This window comes from Nestor notabilis, unplaced genomic scaffold (assembly GCF_000696875.1).
Source record: "Nestor notabilis isolate BGI_N333 unplaced genomic scaffold, ASM69687v1 scaffold8372, whole genome shotgun sequence".
NCBI lineage: Eukaryota > Metazoa > Chordata > Aves > Psittaciformes > Psittacidae > Nestor > Nestor notabilis.
The window spans coordinates 109267-127158 of NW_009918777.1; the positions used below are offsets into that span (position 1 = coordinate 109267).

The following is a 17892-nucleotide window of genomic DNA, read 5'->3' on the forward strand; positions in this document are numbered from 1 at the left end:
AGTTCAATACAATACCAATTTTCATACGTTGCAGAATTCCTGATATTTTTAGATGGATACAATTGGAAGAAAAGCCTAGTATTAACTTTAAACCAGTGGACAGCCTGCTATTTTGAGGAATTTTTCTTTGTAGATGACTTTTTAAAGATTGCAATGGTTATTGGGTGTCTCCACTTCTGAAGAGCACAAACTGACGTTCTTTAGTGGCCTATCTTTAGGGGATAGATGTGGAGTCACTAACGAACATCACAAACCTCTAAGGGCTGCCACCGTGGGTGGTAACATGACAACCTGAAAATCTCTAGTAACCGTAGAAATATGAAACCCCATGCTCATATTTCAGGGAAAAATAATTTTGCTAAAATAAATGGGAACAGCCATCAGTTGTTGCATCCTTAAGCTATAATCTGCTTTCCAGGCACCCAATGCATTTCTTGATCACTGATTACTGGGTCTGAATGAATTAAACCTATCTCTCATTGATTGTCTTTGATTCATGAGCAGTAGTTTCTGTTAGCAATAAATTCTAATTGTTAATACTCCAATGACATTGCACATTTACATTGATTTTGGCTTAATTACATTAGAAATTACTAATATGAAAGAGATCTGCCTGTGGCAAAAGCCAACTAGAATCATCTGGAAGAAAACCCCAGCATATTCTGTGTTTTAGTAGGTCACAATACCTGCTTTGGTTCATATGCCTGTAACTTTTGCTGCTCTTTAGCCACTAGCCTGAGTGTAACACAAGCAGTAGAATCCCTGTAATACCTCATACCTGTTTATTGAACAATCATGTCCAGATATCCAAGAGCTGCAGTAAGAAGTCTTCAGTGTCCAACGTGGTTCAAATAATGTGTGACAGAAACATCATATGGTTTTAATAGTTAGGTCAGTCCTCAGCATCTTTTACAGAGTTCATTCAATTATGTATCAATGAGGAAAATAATCCCTTCATGCTATTTATGGATTGAGATGTTGATTCTGATTAGAGAGTCACTGATTCAAATTCTGTTATTTTCCCTTCCTTAGACAAGTATGGTATCCGTGGAAGGCCTGGCAAAACTCGTAGATCCTTCTCAACTGACGGATGAATTTGAAGGATCCTTGGATTACAACCACGATGAATGGATAGAGTTGCGTGTCTCCTTGGAAGAGTTTTTCAACAGTGCCATCCATTTATTATCAAGGCTGGAGGATCTCCAGGAAATGTTGGCTAGGAAGGAGTTTCCAGTTGATGTTGAGGGCTCAAGAAGGCTGATTGATGAGCACACACAGCTTAAGAAAAAAGTGATTAAAGCTCCTGTAGAAGAACTGGATCGTGAGGGTCAGAGGTTATTACAATGCATAAGATGCAGTGATGGTTTTTCTGGTAGAAACTGCATTCCTGGAAGTGCAGATTTTCAAAGTCTTGTGCCAAAGATCACCAGCCTTTTAGACAAGCTGCATTCTACCCGGCAACACTTACATCAGATGTGGCATGTCCGCAAGTTGAAACTGGACCAGTGCTTTCAACTTCGACTTTTTGAGCAAGATGCTGAGAAGGTAGGGAATTATCTGTTCCTTTTACACTTTAACCAAGACTTTATCAAGAGGACACTGTGACCAGTTAGCACCATGGGGTATTCATCACAGGTGTAAACCTCATGTTGCTGGCAGATGTACTTTATATGACTCGTAAAGCAAATTCATTGAACTAAGTGTTGGGTGTAGCAGGCATAACGATATCCAAGAATAACTTGTCTGTGTCACTTTTGATGAAAGTTAATCTGCATTTTTGTGTCACAATGAGTACATTTGGTAGACATTAGCACGAGAATCAGCCTTTTTTTCAAGTTTCTTTTACTAAGCTTGTGAATATATTTATCTACATGTCACTGCACCTAAAGAAGAATGATTTTAGGGTTTGATTCACTATGATTATTGTTTGCACTTCTTGTGATTATATGGGAAATTTGTAGTTTAAATCCTCCTAATTGTTATCTCAAACAACATCTTCAATTTCCCTTTCCTAGGAAACTGCAACAGGATTTGCAACTGGTAAAATGTTTGGTAATGACTTTGTACAAGGACATGGCCACCTAGTTCCCACAGTGTGAGATCTGAGACTGTGTTTAGGTTAAACATATAAACAGACCAGGAGAAAGTATTCTGAAATGACAGCAGAATGTAAAACCCCAGTGTAGCTGGTTTGCATTAAACAACACTTAAGGATGGCAGTTGGATTCATACCTGACACTGAGTCAGTGGCCAAGATTCCTGTTCACCAGCAAAGACCTTTTTTGAGAAGTATTTAACATTAAGTTATTCCATAGAGATTGCATTGCAACTTCTCATTTCTTAGACGTTTGTAATGTAGTGTATCAGCCTGAAAAACAGATAGGGTGTCTCAAAATGAAATACAGTGTAAAAAAATACATAGAGTGGTTGAAGCACGGGTAAGTAACAGCTTTAGGAAACTAGTTTCACAGGTGTTCAGTACCATTGAAGTGTTACATCCCCATACCCTCCCTCTTCAGAAGATACTCATTCAGGAGCCTGTTGATAGGGAAGTCCCTTGCAAGCAAAGCATAGCAGCTTGTCATATTTGTTGAAAAGTCTGGCTAAAAACCCACCTGAGTTCCCTAACCAGGTCTCATACACACCACCACCTTCAAATTTCAGTCATACACCATAAAGCAGGCTTTTTACTACTTCTAGTATTCATCTGCATTTTGCTTCTGGAAGTGTACAAAGGTACTGATTTAGGTGAATTTATTTTAGAAAACTGTGTTGTGCTAGAGTCTTGGCAGTCTCACTTCCTTAACACAGAAGTACTTGACATCTTGTTACGTGGTTTTGTGAGAAGTTGTTGCTGCATATTTTAAATTCTAGGCCACAGAAGTAGGGTATTCTCAGTGGAAGGTATTGAGCTCTCAGGATCATGTTTATTTAGTCTGTATAGCCATCAAAAGTACCAGTCTCTGAATCTGTTTCACTTAATGTATGATCCAGTTGTTTCACAAATGTGACTGGACCCAGGATGAATAGCAAAAGAAATGCAGATGTCATCTGCAGGGGAATCTCACTGAAGATTTTTTTTTTTAATCATCTACAAATTAATATTATTATTAAAACATCAGGGAGAAGCACACTGCTGAAACAAATATAATCTTCAGTAGCACAGAGCAGGACACAAGACATTGGTTTTCTATACATGTACTAAATATCTCTAAGGGATGCAATGACTGAAAAGGCTTCAACATTGTATAATCAAGCCTCCTGTTGGGAGAACCTTGAATTCGGATGAGTCCCTCTAAAATGAGAGTCACTGCAGTACCACTCTAGGTTGCATAAGAGCAGAGTGTTTCTTCCAAATGCTACAATTTCTTCTTCTGCCTTATCCTTGTGTGCCACATGCTATAAGATCGCTCACTGCTGTCGTGCCCAGCGGTGGCTGTATTTCAGTCAGTGCTTTGCTTTGGATCTTCATTTTCTTTAGGATCATTCAAATGACCACTGCTTATGAACATAAATTTTCCTTTCGTTGACTACTACATTTTCATAAAGAATAGAAAATATTTTGTTGGTTTATACTCTCAAATTAGTGGGTTTAATCTTTTCAGCTTGAGAGTCCCTATAATTCTTCCAGGGAAGGTTGCGGACCCTTTTACTTCGTTTTTCACACGTGTAGAGTGATGTAAAATGTTGATGTTCTAATTCTCCTTAGCTGCCTTTTGCAGATCTCTTTGGAGTAGTCTGGCCATCTCAGACTGGAAAGTACTTGTCTCAGAGCTAAATCCAGTCTGAACACTGTCTCCACTGTGTAAATAGCCACTGCAGTGTGCCTGTGTATTGAATTTTAAAGTTTCCAGGTACCTCCATTTGCTCAGTTGCACTCTACCCTCTACAATTAGGTATGGTAGCAGAGCCAAAATAGTCTTCATCTCCTGGGGAGAGGCACAACTCTTTCCATATAACCTGGATATGTCATTTAGTGCTAATCAAATGTCAACTCTAATTCCCTGTGAAAGCTCAAACTCTAACATAAAATTCTGAATATAAATAATGTTTTAGGGCCTTTTAAAATATCTCTGTATGCTCATTGGATGATATTTTAGGAAATGTGTTCTAATAAGGAGAAAATGGGCAAGTACTTAGATTTTCTGGACATCTCTGATTTTAAAAATTTCAGGTGTCCTGTCTTTCAGGGGCATGAAAAGTTCTTAAACATGGGATAAAAAAAAGCAAAGAAAAGGACACAAGAAGGGAAACCACATAATGTTTTAAAGTAGGTTAATTTTTTAACCCCTTGGTATTAAAATACCCCAGATGTTCAAAGCAAATCAATTTACTTTTTTCCCTCCTATAGATCCCCTCTATTGGAACATTTATAAGCTACGGTCACTACCTGGACACAGGAATTATTCATATTTCAGGTATTAGAACTGACAGAAGGTCCCTATAGTTGTTGCTGAGCAACTCATCTTATTGGCAAAATAAAAGGAGGGAGTGGTAGTTGCACCTGGGGCTTCTCCCGCTCAAATCAGTGGGAGAGAGCAGAGCTGTTTGTGGAGAAACTTTGTCTCCAAGTCAGGCCTTTAGTGTTTTATTTTCCTGTGCTGGGCCGAGGGAGATGAAAAGTTGGGCTACCACATAGACACAAGCAGTGCAGTGAGATTGAATCCCCAGATGGAGACTGGAAGCTCCTTGAAGCTCAAGTCAGCAGGCAGGTCAGCCATGTGGGGAGCTTTGGCAGAGTGGTGTGAGGAAGTTCACATGCTGTGCAGTGCTGACTGTAATGATCTGCTGATAAATAACACATTTCAGCTGCTGGTGTAGCCCTGAGTCTCACTGTTCAACAAATTTATTCCTTACCAACTAATATATACGTATGTATGTACATATATATGCATAATTTTGAAACTAGAACTGAGACTTTGCTGTGTTTTTACTGGGTAACAGGGAAAATATTTTTAGCCATCAGTAGCATGAAAAAATGCAGGCTATTCTAAACTGAATATTGTTTAAAACAAAAACCCCACAATCAGCATAGATCCAACTATCAGAACTATCTGAGAAATGTTAATTGGTTGGTTGAAATCCGGACAGGGAGAAGAATTCAGGCAAGAGTCCACGTGTTTTGCACTTGAATAAATCCCCAAAAAGATAAAAAACTATCCTGATACTCTGCACTTTCCAGCTTTTCTGGAAATAATTTGTAACTGGCACCCAACTTGACTTTTGTAGGAATTTCTCCACCATTTTGGGTTTGTTACATATCAATTTTACTACCCCAGCATGTGTGTGAATGAAAAACAGCTATCATGATGTAATCAATCAGTGTTGTCCATATTATGTATAAACAATGTAGTCATCATCTGGACTCAGCCGAGTATCTGTACTGTTAATTTGTAAAAACAGAGCAAAGAAAAGGGCAGGCTGCTGTAATATCATGGGGGCCAGCCTCTGACGGGAAGCAAAGTAGGCTTTGCATGTTCTCTTTGCCCTCACCTCCCCTTCTCCTTCCTGACATTTCTAGAGTCCACCACAGAAAGACAAACTCCAAAAGATGGCAATGTTAGTTAGAAAATGCCACAAGTGAATTTCACTGGAAGTTTGTGGTGGGAGAAGCATTTTGTTTGGATAGGGCCAGCTTTGTAGAAGGTCTAGTGGCAAGCCACAGACCACATCTAGTCTTTAAAGGCCAGTGAAGTAGCGAGCTTACAGTCAAAACCATCTGCCTCATCCATATGAAAGCTTCCTTTGGGAAAACACAGCTCTGCCTGTGATTTTTCCCTGTGGAGCAGGCTATGGGAAGCTGTGCTGGCTGCTGGGGGCTGCCATGGTAGTGCTGCAGGGGGCTGCAGCTCCTACCACACAGCAGCTGTTGCTCCCATTTCTCAGGTGATGTGACCAGCCTGGGATGGCAGAAGGATTTCAGTGAGTACAAGAGTGATTGGAATGTGATAACAATGCAAAATTCCTATGATAGAAGATGAGTTTGGAGAGGAGGGAAGTAAGCAAAATACTTGAGGGGGAATAGGGTGGAATAACAGTTGCAGCAGTTCTCCTGTATCCCACTTACTATGCGAGTGTGGGAAGTGAGACCATGGCACCAGGAGCACACAGTGCATCCCTCCCTTTTCTCACACAGCACTGCTTTAGGCCTCTTGCTTGGTGTCCTTAAATAAAGGAACTGTTATGTTATTCTACTGGATAGGTGCTATTAATTCAGCCCCAAGTTAGCAAAATAAATATTGGGGTGTTTGGTTTCCATGAAGGAAAATCACAGATGCATCAGCTGTACTAGCCTCCTGTCCAGTGTCCTATTCCCATTTCTAATGAAGGTATTGGGAAGACTCCTATTGATTTTCAGCAGAAGCATAATATACATTAATGCTTATTCTGAAGTGTGAGATTAAATTTAGGAGTTCCTGGTTTAGAATAACTTAACACCAGACAGAGTTAGTCTAGAAAAATACAGAGAAGCTCCAACTCCACAGCAAAGTCAGTGGGAGAAAAGATTATCCAAGACGTACACAATCTGAGTATTTGAACCATGCTCATGCCATCAGTGGAGTATACCTGCTAAAGGTCTGTGTTCCTCAAATGCAAGGAATGCTCTACAAGCTGCTTATTGTCTAAAAAGATGCAGGTTGACTTTAATGGAATAATAGAATGCAAAATGTGGAAATTTACCCAGTAGTGTAGTGGAGGGGAAGAAGGCTTTAAGAAACATTCATATCTTGATGTTTAAGAAAGGGGAAACTATCAGTGGCGTTTGTGATTGTATGACACATATCCACTTCAACAGTTTCATAGTTTACTTCCCCTTACACTGCACTTAAAAATTCTGATGCTGTATGCTCTGTAATAAAATGCATTACAAATCTGATGATATGCTCCTTTTGCTAATAGGAGGTAGTTTATTTTATTACAGTCCATTAGGTAGAGCAATTGTAGTTGTTCCTTTAGTCAAATGATGCTGTGTGGGGAAGCATTTCCTAGAAACAGGTTTTGGCTGACTTTCTGGAAAAGCAGCATAAGAGGGATTAAAAAGATCAGCAACATCTTCAGTTACTTCTTTGTTTCCCATCACCTCTACGTTTTCTTCTAGCAGTGGCAAAAGACCCTGGAAGTGATACATAAGCAAGTTATAGTTTGCCTATTTAAAACGTATCATATTGACCCTTAAGGTTTTGTGTAATGCCAAAGACATGACACCTGGGACAGACGACTGACTGAAATAAAATCCACTTAGTGAAGGACCATTTTCCATCTTCTGTTTCACTGCTGGAAGTGCTCAGTTTCTCTGATCTGTTCTATGTGCCATATATACAATCACCTCCAAGATTTTGTGTGAAATGTTGGCTTAGAAATTACTGTAAGGGGGATGTGACGCAGGGAATGAGACTGGGAAATGAATGAGGACAATACTGAGAAGCTGATGGAGGGACTCATGTGAAATGAATACAAAGCAAGTGAGTTCTGAGGAGGTGGATAATTAGGACTGGGGAGGAGGCAGGAAGCATATTAAGAGGGTTAAAAAACAGAATCAGGATTAATAATGAAAGCACATCCTTAGTGTTTTGCACCAATGAGAAATATATATGCCCTCTATGCTCTTCCACTATAAAAGGATTTGTTACTGAATGAATGGTATTTAACAGTTAACAGTAATAATCATGCAGGCATAATAAGCATGGATTCGACATGGATTTTTGCATAGGATTTAGATTTCATTTAAGTTACATGGACTCTGCATTGGTGTACAGAACTCAGCATGCCCAGGCTTTTCCATCTAAGTACTTACACTGTGGATATCACAACAGCACAGTAAGTGAGCACCACAGTAAGGAGCTTTCCTGGAGATTTTGAACACAGGGAATGTTGTTAGACCTGAGGTAAGCTCCCTAAGACTTCCACAATAAAAGGAGTCAATGAGCTTAAAGTCTTCTACTGAGGCATTCGACTGAGTGTCTAAGGGAGGCTCATCTAAGCATGTTGCTTTCATCCTTAGCCCATTCCAAATGTTTGTGCAGACAAAGGACAGAAGCCTTGGGGTACAGATACTGACTGCGAAAGGCGCTGAACTGGGGTCTGTGTTTGTGAACACACATGTGTTTGCAGAGACCTTTATAAGAATATAATATACTGCTAAGCGCAAATGAAATCCCTTATCCATGGTCCTAGAAAAAGAGTTCTCAGAGGTCACAAGGGCTCAATTTGCTGTTGGTACCTACCGCTTTCAGCCCAAAGCTGCCTACATCTTCATTGGGTGAAACAATGCAATTTCAGGCTAGTTTTAGCTACATTCCCTGACCTGATGGTGTTTTGGTGCTTGGGGTCCCCTTGAATTTTCTGCTAAAAAGACAGAACCCTGGTCCTGTAAAGCAGGGAGAGTCTCAGCTTCTACTGACAACAGTGGAAGACTCATGCCCACTGTAAGAGTTCCACTGAAAGTATTCAGTGAGCCATAGCTGTTAGAGCCTTACATCCAGAAACTGTGCAGCTACCATCTCTAGCTACTGACTCTGGCTCCAGACTTACTGATGGAAGGTTTAGCAACTTTGCCACCCGCTTACAGAAACAGGGCTTTATTTCCAGCTGTTTGTGCTGTCCACACAGTATTCCAGTTATGTCAGTACACATTTGCAACATTATGGGCAGCCTGATTTGCCAGAGCTTGCAATGGTCTTAATATAAGAAAAACAAGCTTTGAAAATGTTCCTGACACAATTGGTCCTTATTTTTAAGCTGTAGAAGAAATATACAGATCTCTACATTTATGGATCTGGAATAGACATTGCTGAAGAGCAAAAAGTTTAAGTTGCTTTAGCATATTTTTCACTGTCTTTTCCCATGCATAAAGACTCTTGCACAGAGCAAAGTGTCTGTTCTCTTCTGAGACCTTGTTTCTGTATCTGGTGTCTACTCTCTCATACTGCCAGTGAAAAATGCTTTCTTTTATAATCTGAAGTTATCCTTAACATATGGTGCCTTCTTTGGTATAGAGATTCTCACTAGATGTCTGTTCTTCCCCATTGATAAAATAAGACTTGGGAAGCCAATGCTGGGAAGGAAAGTCAGCTACCAGTCTAAATAAGCTGCCATGTGAATAGAAGATCATCACCTTATGCCATCCTTTGTACCCTTTCTGAAACTAAAACAACAGAGAAAACAAGCCCCGTGTTCAGCATGAAGTTTTTTTCTCTGACACAGAATTTCTAATACCAGGCCGAACACAGAAAATAGCTCTCTAAATTGTTGAATTCGCAGACAATGTCTTACAATATTAGATAAACAATAGTTAAGTGCATGTTCATATGTCACCTAGCACATTAGGATACTGAATCTGGATTTGGTATTGGCTGTTTCCAGCAAAGAAATGAAGATTTGCAGTTGAAAATGCCCATGGAGATGTAAGGGTTTGGAAATATTCCTACTGCATACTATGTATCTGCACATGATTTGGGTTGCTTTCACATAGTACTGGGAATATTCTGCTTCACACAGGATGTTTTGTGGAAGACCTTTTTAATAGCATCAATCAAGGACAAAGGATCAACATGAGAAATTCATATCAAAGGGAGAAACTGTATATCCATTCTTAAAAATCTGTGTATTTCCCCCAATGAACCTGTGCCAGCTCTAATCACTTTTATTTAATCACTTAATACATCTTAGAACAGAAGAGGGTCTAATAAAACAGGTGAGAATTGAAAGCATGTAGCAATAACTATTCTAACAGTAGTTTTTAATTAATTTTCAGTGTTTATTCAAATGTGTTCTCTATCGTGTTTCTTTCTCTTTTTTTTTTTTTTTTCATTAAAAGAAAATAATTGAACTCTTGCTACTGAGTACAGCTCCTGCTTTGTCTTGAAGCACAGCGGTGCTCTCATGGATAAACCACTATGAGGTGTTCTAATGCAGCTGAATAAACAGTGTGATGCTCTGAATGCATCTTTACTGATTTTTCTTCCGAAGCTCTGTGGTAGCACACCAGGGATTAGGCTCATGGATTCTCCAAACCACTGGGTTTACCTGGTCTCAGACTAATTTTTTTCTTTTTTTTTTCTTTCTTTCCCTCTTTTTTTTTTTTTTTTTGTTTTTTAAACAAATGAAAGAGCAAAGTTTGCCAGGAAGCAGAAAAGATATTATAACAAGGGGAGAGGGTAGTTGCGCATGGAGTGTGAATTGACAGTTCCTTGTACTGCTGTAAGCATAGATGTCATGCTAAAGAGATTTCAGAGTGGGATCAGCACCTTCCACTTTGGAAGACTCTCAGAGTGGCAGCTAAACTGCATCAAATCTGCAATCCTCCCCACCTAGTCATGGACACGAAAGAATTCTTGGTAAACAGTGGGGTAAATCCTCTTCAGCATCTCTAAGGATAAAGGACTTACAAAACGCTTCATCTTTAACAGGAAGATGAATCATGCATAGCCTGTATCTCTCCCTGCGTGCTGGGACTCACAGTCTTTGCAATAGCTTTTAATTAAAGATGCAGCTATCTGACATACACTCTGTTTCATACGAAGTAGGCTTCTGACAACTGCTAATGCTGTCCACAATTTGTTGTCCCCCAATCTAAAGTGAAGAGTTGCCAGAGTGGGAAGTAATCATGGGGTGCTCTGTGAGAACTGTTCATTACTTTGACCACTGCTGGTCACACTTAATAAGATCCTATTCTTGGTACCTATAGGGAAGAACAGATTTTTGCAAGACCAGGAGATCATTATAAAGTTTTTTAACTCAAAGCACAAACAGAGCTCATTTCTGCTAATTGGATTGTAAAGTTGAAAATGTCTTCATTATTAGTGATATTATGATCATTATTTTCCAAAGGAGCTTGCAGCTTTTACAGTGTCAAGCTTGTATCCTGCTACTTTCTTATTTATCAGTCAAGGCCACAGGGAGTCTTCCCCTATGTACCAATAGCTTTGTGAACATTTGCTTTTCTGCCTTTTTCATCCACCAGTAGAAAGCCTGGGGACAAATCTAATAACAACAGGACAAATTAACAAGTACGCACCAACTGCTTTGTGCTGCACCTACAACTGAAAGCAGCTACAAACCCAGTTTTGCCATCTGGTTTGAGGAACTATGGGATTGCCTTGCCTGCTGAGCAGAGCAGTACAGGGAACTGGATGAACATATACCAGAATCCTCTCCATGGTGGATGATACTCTAGCAGTGAATGTCACCTACCTTATTGCAAACATCATTTCTTTCCTTGTGGAGGAGGGGACAGGACTCCTTTTGGAGCCTACCATTGACATTTCTGTTTCCACTGTAATGGATCTGTTGCTGGTTTGACAGCTCTGAGGGTACAGACTTCCTCCTGTAACTCTTCTATGACCTGAGTTCAGACTCCACAAGTGAAATACATGAGACTCTTTCGAAGGCATTTGTGGTGCTAATTTTTCAGATGTGGTCAACTGTCCATCAGGAGGGACATTTATCTGCCAGAGATAATTGCTGTTGAGCTGGATTTGCTTTGGAGCAGTAAAACGAGAGTACAAAGGATGCAAAGTTCAAAGCTAAAAATTGGGAATTAAAAACCACAGGGGTTAACTGCTCTGCCTTCCATCGCACAGGAAGCATGTCCTGCAGTGGGAGTCCCGATCTGATGCGTTAAATAGATATCGCAGTGGTTTCCATATTTCTTTATCATATATTCTGCCCTGTGCTGCCAATTTTTTTTATTTTTTTTGCAGGCAGCTAAATATGTTGCCTCCACAGCACTTGGAATTGAACCTGATCTGTTTGATGGGAACTTAGAAAACAGTAACAATGCCTCACTCTACTGCTGCAGCTAGGGATGAGGAAGACTTGCGCATTTCCTTCATGCTAAGTGTGCCCTATAGCATAGTTACAGCGGTCTGGGGCCACTTTCTCTCCTATTTGCATGGGATCATTCAACACACTTGTGACCTTTCAGTGCAAGAGGGCAGAACATTAAGTGAGTGATGGCGTAGTTCCTGCTTTATGTTTCCATATTCTGGCAGTAGTTGTCTCACAGTCCATCCACTCCTGACTGTAAGGAAATGGCTCTGAAGCCTGTTACTGCTGAAACTGGAACATGGTGTGCTGTGCTATTTGTAGTTTCCTGCTGCCGACACTGGATACGCAGTTACTATTCCTCTTGCTTCCTCCATGAACATTAGAATGGGTCCAAGAATAATTGAAGGCAGTATGTTCTGATGGAATATTTTTGCATTTGCACAAATTTCCTCCTTATTTTGCTTGCCAATTTTGATAGGGAGCATTTTGAGGCTGTTTCAGCTTCTCCAACTTGGCACCGCTGGGAGGCACAGTAATGCTCCCCTGATCAGTATGGCAAAAGCATCTGAATACAGGCTTAAAACTAATTTTTAAGGATTAATATAGCATATGATAACTGCAAAGTTCTGCTTTAGCTAATGAAGACAAGAAGACCTAAAAGCTCTAAAGGGCAACAAAGCCCACACATCTAGAAAAAGAGAAGAAAGAGGCCCACACATACAGAAAAAGAAAAGAAAGCTGCTTTCTTTTTTTTTTTTTTTTTTAATTTATTTTTTGCTTTGATCCTCAAGAAGGTTAGGTGATAAGAGCCTTGCTGTCAGGAAATAAAGTAATTAAACTGTGCATGAGGTTCACAGACTTACTGTGCAGCATCTTTCAGATGTAGCTATGTGATTATTCCTATATGAATGTCTTCCTGGACTGGCTGAAATGCTTTAAATGGCCTACACTTGTCTTGGGGTCTTAAAAGTGTATCTTAAATTAGCCTTCATATCTATTTATAGGGAACACATAAGGGTGGGTGTGCACTTGAGAGGTTACCTCCTCAGGAGCTGGTGATGGTTTAAGAGGTAAAACTTGGAGCATGGTCTGTGGATCATTTCCAGGAGTATCAGTGTCATTTTAAACTGTGTCACTCTGGCTTTTCTTCTTATGTATCGTGCACGTTATGTAAACTAATTCAGAAGTGTTTTCTTGAACCTTCATGTGTTGCGAAGTCCCTCTATATTAGTTGACATTGAAATCCTGGATGCCTTACATCCGACACAGTGCTGAAAAGGTGTCACAAAAAAAAAAAAAACAGTCTCAAGTTGAGAAATTTTACTCAATGTATTGCTAATCAACACGAATTTCTGATCTCAATTTGGGTGTTGTAAGGGAAAAGTAGGACACATTGCCATAACACCTATTCTTCCCAGAACGTGTTTATTTCCCTGATTTTTGTCACAGTTTGTACCCAGTCCATCAAAATTCATCTGGTGGGGTGAAAGGCAGTGGAGGGTGTCAGGGATAATACTTGCATTGAGTCTCTGCTGCTGTTACAGCTGTTCCAGCATGAGACACTTCTCTTCCCTCGGGAGCGTTCATGCCTCTTTGCCATGGAGGGCCCTGCAGAGTGTCTCCAGCCTTCAGCAGTGCCATCTTCCTCTTCCAACCCCTTGTATCCAGGCACTTCTCTGGCTGATGGCTGTTTTGGTGCCATGACCAGGGTCTGGTGTGTGGGGCTCCCCTGAGTGCTAGAACTGGTAGGAACTAGCTGAGCCTGGCTACGGGTGGCTGTCCCGCTGCTGCACAACCCATCAGTTGTGCCTGTTGCACAGGGGGATGCACAATCACCCTTACACCCAGCCAAATCAGCTCTTACAGTCCTTTAAGCCCTGGGGAACCAGAAGTCCCTGTGAGTGGTGAGTTGGATGTGTAGGTTTTTACCAACAAGCCTGTTCACTGGCAGGGGGGGCTTAAGACAGCGCCATGGAAAGCAGGGGCGCTGCCAAGGGTGCGGTGAGACGTGGTGCCACCTGTGGAGTGTGTGTCCCAGGTAGAGACAGGAGACACCGTCCACCCTTCCAGCTTCCCAGGATTGCCAGTGTTAAGGGAAAACATTGAAACAGTTGATTCATGGAATGGGGAAAGAACCAGGACACGGGGTAGGGAGTGTTGGACACCTCAAAATCCAGCAGAAAGCTGACATCCTTGGCTTTCCATCTGTGCAGAGATCCCAGCTCTGGCCCCAAAGTGTCATGACATATCGGGAGTTTAAAGCTATGATTACACCACAGCTGTATCTCTGGGCCTCAGACACGGGTGATTTTGGTAGGGGAAATGCCGCGCTTCTGATACAAAGCAGAAAACATCTGTCTGTCTGTTTTGTTTTTAATGGCAGCTATTTGGAGTCACAGGAATGTCACACATTAGGCCAGGAATAGAACCAGGGTCTATAATAATCACCAAACTCATACAGGATTTTCAACTGACTGAAGTTGTATCTGTCCCAGATTCTTCACTCTGAGAGGAAGACCCCTCATCTGGGGACCCACTCTGATCTTTTCATAATTTACACTATTTTTTTCCATTCATGAGATCACTGTCTATTTATCTCTTTTAGTATTACCTCCCCTATCCAGCCAATTAATTGATTTGCACTTGGACAGCATGCAGTTCTCTGTAGATGATCTGTGCCCAGGAAAGGCCATTTCCATTTTAAGGAACAGAAAATCCTTCCCAGGAACTACATTTGGTGGAAAGGTACAATATTTCAAAAAGCAAGCAAAAAATGTAGATGCATAAAATATGCCCAGATATCATTAGTCATATTTATGTGTTAACAATCTGTAATTTTCTCCCACTTTCAACAATGAAATTATTGCTTCTCTATTCAGTGTTATAGAAATCACATGCGTTACTTCGTGCGTGGCTGTGGCTTGATATCTGTCAGGAAAAAAAAAACCAAAGATCTCTTACTCTGGCATTTAGTAGGAACATTCAGTGTGAGGATGCTGGAAATGGTGCTCTGATATTAATACAAAGCCATTTGTCACATCAGACATCTAGCTAATTTTCTAGCGGGTTGACAGTTGAGCCCATTGTCTGGAATAATTTAATGTACTGTAGCTTAAACTTACTGTACTCTATGAATCATACACACAGATATTTATAATGGAAAAACTGTGTTCATGCAGCATTAAGGTTACCCAAACACAGCTGTGGGTCTGAATCTTCAGCTGGTGTAAATTGACCTCATTGGAACGACACCAATATATCCTGGCTGTAGACCGTGCCGAACACATGTGAAAGGGAAAGATCTGTCAGAAGTACTGCCTTGTCTGTCATTGTCTGTAAACAAGAGACAAACACAAAACCAAACACAACTTTGTATTTAGGCTCTGGCTTAGCAAAGCATTTAGATGTACACTGAGTTCTATTTTAAATCTACAAGTACTTTGATTTAGTTAAGGCTGTATTTATAGAGTGGTGTAGAACGGTGAGAGAAATTACAGCCAATTGGGATTTTTTTCTGTTGAAGCAGTTTTCATTAAATGTTATGATTCATGACAAAAATGAAATGTGCTATCAAAGTTTTCTTTAAGTCCAAAATTTATGCTGGGGCCAATATACTCCTGTCTGAGAACAACAGCCTTTTTCCTAGTGACCCTTCATGTAATTAGCCTAGTGTCAGGCCCTGATAGGTGCTCATGGCCCTGACCAGCTTCACCTGTGGCTTCCCTGTCCCTGCCCATGGGCCAGGACCCCCACTGCAGCTCAGCTGTATATATCCACATCCAGCCTTGCCACAGCCCTGCCCTGGCCATGGGCTCTGATAAGTCAGACACTGATCCATTGACTGATTTTTATGCATGCCCTGGGACCTGTTGTGGACCTGTGCTGTGATCATGGGGTTGTGTCTGAGCCTGGTTATGTGCACTGGACCTGATGCTGACCTGCTGATGGACTTCATAGCATAAGCTTAGTCTTGTCTTGTCATCTAGAACTTGCTGATGATCTCTTGATTAAACCTAGTTGCTGTCAGACCTCAGGGGCTGTGGTACGGCCCCTGTTGTGGCTATTGGGTATTTGTTTCTGGCTCCTTATCCCACAGGGAGCAGCTAATCTAGACAACCAGCTCCAGCCCTCTGTCCTCGTGGACTTAGCTCACAGGCTTGAGTGGAGGGATTTTTCTGTATTCCAGGTAAATAAGTCTTCAGACTGCTGGCTCTTTTCATGTGTTCCTTTGTGGAGATGTTGCTCTTCTGTCAGCCTTTTCCAGATGCACAGGTGACCTAGGTGTGGGTGGTTCCAATTAAACTGTAGTTATGACTCTCATCTGGAAGTATGAGGGGACTTTCTTGATTGATTGCCTTTTATAAATGTAGCTCACACGCAAATCCTTCCAGGATCAGGCCCTTGCATATCAGTGTATGCTGTGTATGTACCACAAATCTCTTGCATTGTGTTGTTTTTTTCTTGTTACTGTTGGGGGGTTTTTTTGTTGTTGTTGGGGGTTTTTTTTGTTGTTGTTTCTTAAATACTGGCTAAGTTCAACTGCAAGAGATGTAAGAAATATGGCTTAATTTATCGTTGAGTTGTTTCGAATACTCAATGAGATAGGAATAGACCTTGTAGCTGGAAACTTAGTAAACCTCAAGAGAGGGACTCTGGCAGTTACTGTTCTGAGTGTATTGCTATATAGTTAGCGTTGGAAAGGACCTTAAGATCATCTAGTTCCAATCCCCCTGCCACGGGCAGGGACACCACACACCAAACTATGTCATCCAAGACTCCATCCAACCTGGCCTTGAACACTGCCAGGGATGGAGCATTCACAACTTCTTTGGGCAACCCATTCCAGTGCCTCACAACCTTCACTGTGAAGAACTTCTCCCTTACATCTAACCTAAACTTCCCGTGTTTAAGTTTGAACCCGTTACCCCTTGTCATAGTGTTACAGTCCTTGATGAAGAGTCCCTCCTCAGCACCCTTCTAGGCCCCCTTCAGATACTGGAAGGCTGCTGTGAGGTCTCCACGCAGCTTCTCTTCTCCAGGCTGAACAGCCCCAACTTTCTCAGCCTGTCTTCATATGGGAGGTGCTCCAGCCCTCTTATCATCCTCGTGGCCCTCCTCTGGACTTGCTCCAGCAGCTCCATGTCCTTCTTATATTGAGGACACCAGAATTAGACACAATACTCCAAGTGAGGTCTCACGAGAGCAGAGTAGAGAGGCAGGATCACCTCCTTTGACCTGCTGGTCATGCTTCTTTTGATGCAGCCCAGGATACCGTTGGCTTTCTGGGCTGCAAGCGCACACTGAAGATGACTCATGTTTGATTTCTCATCAACCACCTCGTTACTGGTCTCCAACTGGACATTGAGGCATTGACCACAACTCTTTGCATGTGGCCATCCAGCCAATTCTTTATCCACCAAGTGGTCCATCCATCAAATTGATGTCTCTAGTTTAGAGAGACAATTAACTCTCCCTGTCCACACTGGAAAAGGTGTTTTCCTCCACCTGGGAGGAAAACTTTTTTAACTTAAAGGACAGTGTTGACCTAAGAGCAAATGTGTATAAACTGAGTATGAATCTGGTTCAGGTCAGAGAGTATATGAAATTTTCAGTAACAGGAGCAGAAAGTTTCTGGAACTGCTTCTCAGGAAGAGCTAAGTTGTGGCACTTGTTTTCAGGTGGAGCTTCATCCCTTTATGAAAGGAAATTTTATACTGTGGTTGGCTGCCAAAAGCAGTGATTGGACTTGACCTGAATTTCTCTTTGGGACCCTTGATATGTATCCTATGTTGTTCTTCAAGACGGTGTGGTTATAATGGTTATCATTCTGACCTTACTTACTCATATGAGTTTGATATTTATGGCTCAAAACTTATAAAAATGATGATTTGCTACAAGCAGGTTCATAATTCATTTCAGCCCTAATATAGTGTTAGCTAGATTTGGGATTTATTATTTTTAGCATGTATAAGCAATTTCATTAATAAATATATTCAGTTCACTAGCTGCAACCCCCTGAGGGTTGTAATATTCTCATCAATATTGCTTGGCATAGGGTCTACTGTGATGGAACATCATCCTGTGGTGCTCTGCACCACTGTTTCAGAATCCAGTGCTAATGCT

The 17892-nt window shown here is 41.1% G+C and overlaps 1 pseudogene across 1 annotated transcript in view; it reads left to right on the forward strand.

The window, feature by feature from the left end:
• The window catches only part of LOC104402111, a 154802-nt pseudogene that overhangs the window by 42756 nt on the left and 94154 nt on the right, over positions 1 to 17892 (forward strand). The window contains exon 4 of the transcript XR_719893.1: positions 1033 to 1545. The product of XR_719893.1 is annotated as a kalirin-like (transcript). The remainder of the gene's footprint in view (positions 1 to 1032; positions 1546 to 17892) is intronic.